We start from the raw sequence: 5,316 nt of genomic DNA on the forward strand, positions 1-5,316 counted from the left end.
GCATGTGAAGGCAATCGAGGGGTATTGCATATTCCCCTTCTAGAGATTAGCTTGAAAAAGGTGGGGGAGATGGTATGCGAAAGACAATACCCCATCTCGACCGAAGGGGGTTACAACCTGTGATTGAGGGGTTAATTAAGGACGGCCTGTTGGAACCCTGTATGTCCCCTTATAATACCCCTATTTTGCCAGTAAAAAAACCAGACGGTACCTATTGGTTGGTACAAGACTTGAGAGCGCTTAATCAGATAGTATAGATTCGTCATCCTGTTGTTCCCAACCCTTATACCCTTTTGAGTAAGATTTCACATGACCACAAGTGGTTCAGTGTGGTGGATCTAAAAGATGTTTTTTGCACAAGTCCACTGGCAGAAGGAAGTAAAAACATGTTCGCCTTTGAGTGGGAAGATCCAAGAATGGGGCGAAAACAGCATAATAGATGGACAGTGCTTCCACAGGGGTTCACAGATTCCCTGAACTTGTTTGGCCAGGTTTTAGAACAAATTTTGGAAAAGTTTATAAGTCCCCAAGGCACGACTTTACTGCAATATGTGGATGACCTATTGGTCACGGGAGAAAATGAGAGGGGAACAATGGAAGCAACTAATCAATTGCTAAACTTTCTGGGATGACAGGGATTGAGGGTCTCAAGGAACAAATTACAATATGTAGAGAGAGAAGTGAATATTTAGACACTTGGTCAGTGAAGGGTAAAGGAAAATAAGCCCTGAAATGATTGAAGGAATAATGGGAATGCTACTTCCTCAGACTAAGCGAGGATTAAGGAAATTCCTGGGGCTTACGGGGTATTGTAGGTTATGGATTGACTTGTACGTCCAAAAGACAAGGAAATTATACTTGAAATTGTTAGAGAAAGAACCACAGTTGTTAAAGTGGACAGAAGAAGAAAGGGAGTTAGTAGGGGAGTTGAAAAGAAGCTTGATTCATGCCCTTGTCCTTGCATTACCTTCCCTGGACAAACCCTTTCATTTGTTTGCCACCATGGATAAGGGAGCGGCCCTAACCCAGCGATGGGGGGGTTGAAAGAGCCAGTAGCATACTTGTCTAAATTGTTCGATCCAGTCTCCAGAGGGTGGCCAGAGTGTGTGCAGGTGGTAGCAGTGACTGCGCTACTAGTGGAAGAAAGTCGAAAACTCACATTCGGAGGGGCCTTGATAGTAAGCACCCCGTATCAAGTGTGGACTATATTGAACCAGAAGGCAGGGTGGTGGCTTACGGACTCTAGAATTCTAAAATATGAAGCAACTCTAATAGAGAGGGATGACCTTACATTGATCACAGACACTTGTCTGAATGCAGCTACCTTTCTCTGGAAAGGGCAGGATGAAGCTCCCTCAGACCCAAAATATGACTGCCTTGACATTATAGAATATCAGACTAAAGTAAGAATGGACCTTAGAGATATCCCTCTACATGCAGGGGCCAGGCTGTTCATTTACGGGTCCCCCAGAGTGATTGAAAGTAAAAGATACAATGGATATGCGGTAGTGGATGGAATAGAAGGGAGTGTTATTGAGGCTAGTTGACTACCCAATGATTGGCCGGCACAGACTTGCGAACTTTATGCACTAGGAAGAGCCCTTAAGACCTTGGAAGGCAAAGAAGGAACTGTATACACAGATTCTAAGTATGCCTTCGGGGTGGCACACATTTTGGAAGATATGGCAGGAAAGGGGACTGATAAACAGTAGGGGTAAAGAATTGGCTCATGAGGAATTGGTAAAGCAAGTATTGGAATCCCTTTTGTTGCCAAAGCAAATAGCAATGGTCCACATAAATGGACATCAGCAGGGAAATGATCCCGAAGCAAAGGGAAATAGATTGGCGGATGAAGTCGCTAAGGAGGCAGCTCTGAACCCTCAACCCGCCACAATATATATTTTGGTACCAATGGTGCAGGAATCTGGGGGGAGACTGATATTTAGCTCTAAGGAAGAGAGAGAGTTAGAAGAACTGGGAGCTACGCAGACAGTAGAGGGGCGCTGGATGCTACCGATGGCCGGGAGATGCTAAATAAAATGATGATGCGAGAAATTATGGCTGTGTTACACCAGGGGAGTCACTGGGGAGTGCAAGCAATGTGTGATTTGGTCTTAAGGAAATATGGATGCAAAGGGATCTATATAATAGCCAAAAAGATATATGAGGGATGTATAACATGCAAGAAAATCAACAAGAAGGTATTGAGGAAACAAGTCCCAGGAGTGAGAGAACCTGGGCTAAGACCATTTCAGAGCATTCAGGTAGATTATACCGAATTACCCCGAGTGGGAAGACTGAGGTATATGCTGGTAATGGCTGATCACCTATCTGGATGGGTGGAGGCGTACCCTTTAGTCACTGCCACTGCAAGTGGGGTGTCCAAGATAATACTTGAACACATAATTCCCAAATACGGGATAGTGGAATGCATAAATTCAGATCAGGGAACTCATTTCACTTCCAAGGTACTCCAGGGAGTAATGAAGGAGTTAGGAGTCCCCTGGGAGTTCCACACCTCTTGGCACCCACCTTCATCAGGAAAGGTTGAGAGAATGAACCAGACACTCAAGAAGCAGTTATCTAAATTAGTAGTGGAAACCAGACTCCCTTGGACTAAGTGTTTACCTATAGCCCTTTTGCGAGTGCGAACAGCCCCAAGGAAAGATATGGGGCTGTCCCCTTATGAGATATTGTTTGGCCTGCCCTATCTGGGAACGAAAGGGGAACTGCCAACACTGGAGACGAAAGATCTGTTCTTAAAACGTATATACTGGGCTTGTCCTCGTCTTTGTCTTTTCTTAGGAAACAAGGATTACTGGCACAGACTCCGCCCCTTGAATTCGCCGTTCATCCCACCCGGCCGGGAGATTGGACATGGACAGAAGCTAAATTGCAACTGAATTGGGATGGACCGTACCAGGCTTTTTTGACGACTGAAATGGCAATACGCACGGCGGAGAAAGGCTGGACTCACTACACCAGGATTAAAGGACCAGTGCAATCCCTAGTTAAGAAAGAAGTCTGGACAGCCGAATCAACAGAAGAACCTCTGAAACTCAGACTCAAAAGACTTTAAGTAACTGATTTTTATGCGGACGCGGGATAGTTTCTTTTTGATATCTATATATTGTATTGCATGTTAAATCTCTCGGTCCTTCAATACTATCATAGAATGCTGGGGACGTTTAGGGTTACCATATTAGCATTCTTAGTATTGGGATTTTGTCAAACGATGCTGTCATCTCCACACTTGTTATTAACGGTCCCTGAGTCTGAATATCTGCAAGTAATAGAGGTCGATGCTTGCAGTCTAGTAGAATGCGCAGATGTAAAGTATCAGAGGGAGTATATTTCCTCCGAAGTCCTGCTTAAGACTCAACCGGACACAAGGTATGGTTCGCAAAAATCGCCACCTGGCATCACTATGCATAGAGCCCCCTTTCACCCAACCTTAGACTGTCCTGACAAAAAGTGCTACCCAATATATCTCACCATTAGAAATACCTCCTCTGAAGACTCCTTTCCCCATAAAAATGGGTCTCGGCTCCTTAGTAACGATTTAAAGATAGTAATTGCTGCCACTGGGAAGGTTTTTCGGGCTGCTGTTTTTGAATAGCCATAGAATTCGGAAAACGAGCCAAACAACTTGATAATAAGACACATCCTTTTGCCCCTCCCAATGACCCAAAGGTGGTAAAAATTATAGAAGTCAAGGACTTGAAGCAGACCATTGAAATAGAAACTGGATATGGAGACGCAAATGCCTGGGTTGAATGGGTAAAGTACACTGTTAAAACTCTGAATAAAAGTAATTGCGATGCATGTGCCTTCGGTAGGCCGGTTGCTTACATAGACCACTTTCAGCTCGGGTGGAACTGAAATAGGAAGAGCATGGAATGTATAATAGCCCTGTATCAGGATAAGACTGCATGGAATGATAGGAATTGTACATCCCTATCTCTAATGTTCCTTCCCTTGCAGAAGACAGATTTGAAAGCTCCTCCCTCCATTTTTGACCACGGTCAGGAATCACACATCGTGTATAAGCCGACAGGGTACAAATCGGTCTAGAAACTTGGGGGAGCTGCGGTTATGTATAGAAACTCACAATGACACCGAAACGGACAAAGGAGGGAACTACTCAGCACTCCGGGTTCCCCGAGCGGATCTCTGGTGGTACTGTGGAGGCAGAATATTCCGACCTATCCTACCTCCTGACTGGAGAGGGATATGTGCAATTGGCAATCCCATTCACCATGGCATTTGAGAAGGAGAATATGGTAGTAACAAAGAATGAGAGGACCGAAAGGTCATTATTAGATACTTCCTTTGATGATAGGATTTATCTCGACTCTATAGGAGTTCCTAGAGGGGTCCCTGATCAGTTCAGCGCCCTCAACCAGATTGCAGCAGGTTTTGAATCGGCCCTATTTTGGTGGGTAATGGTCAACAAGAATGTGAACTGGATAAACTATATTTTTTACAACCAGTAAAGATTCAATCATTACACTAGAGATGCAGTCAAGGGTATTTCCGAGCAACTTGATGCAACCAGCAAAATGGCCTGGGAAAACAGACTGGCCCTAGGTATGATCCTAGCCGAAAAAGGGGGTGTTTGTGTGATGTTAGGAGGTAGCTGTTGTACTTTTATTCCAAATAATACAGCACCTGATGGGTCAATCTCTCGTGCCTTGCGAGGATTAATGACCTTGGCTGAAGAACTGGCTGAGAATTCAGGAGTGGACACATCACTCACAGGATAGCTAGAGTCATGGTTTGGGAAGTGGAAAGGCGTTGTAGTCTCCATCCTCACCTCCCTGATAGTGGTAGCAGCGGTACTGGCAGCAATTGGCTGTTGTATCATACCTTGTGTACGAGGGTTAACCCAGTGGCTAATTGAGACGGCCTTGGCAAACCAAATGCCTCTAAAAGGTAATCAGGCAGAGGGACTCAACCTCTTGAACAATGAGGGGATGGGTGACCTTAAGGAATTAGTGACTATAAATGAAGTCTCAGGGATGATGCTAGTGAACTGGAAGGCAACGTATGAGACAAATGCAGAAGACAACACTTAGTAGCCAAGAAGAAAATGGGGGGAATTGTAAGGTATAGGGTTAACATTGTGCAGAATAAGGGAGCAGGTGTTGCTTCTGTAAAAGCTTACATTATAAAGTTAGGCTGCGAATGCAAATAATAAACAGTGAGAAGTGAAAACAGGTAGAATTATCTATGACTATAGGGCAAAGTGACCGTGTAGCGGGATGTACCAGTAACAGGAGAATAGTGTGCCAGCCTCAGGAGGGATGTGGCCAA

General features: G+C 44.6%; 1 pseudogene; it reads left to right on the forward strand.

The window, feature by feature from the left end:
• The first annotated feature begins 2,179 nt into the window (after window positions 1–2,179).
• On the forward strand, window positions 2,180–5,078 carry LOC122554851 (annotated as a pseudogene).
• Window positions 5,079–5,316: the final 238 nt, after the last annotated feature.

This window comes from Chiloscyllium plagiosum, chromosome 12, assembly GCF_004010195.1.
Source record: "Chiloscyllium plagiosum isolate BGI_BamShark_2017 chromosome 12, ASM401019v2, whole genome shotgun sequence".
In the NCBI taxonomy this organism is placed as follows: Eukaryota; Metazoa; Chordata; class Chondrichthyes; order Orectolobiformes; family Hemiscylliidae; genus Chiloscyllium; species Chiloscyllium plagiosum.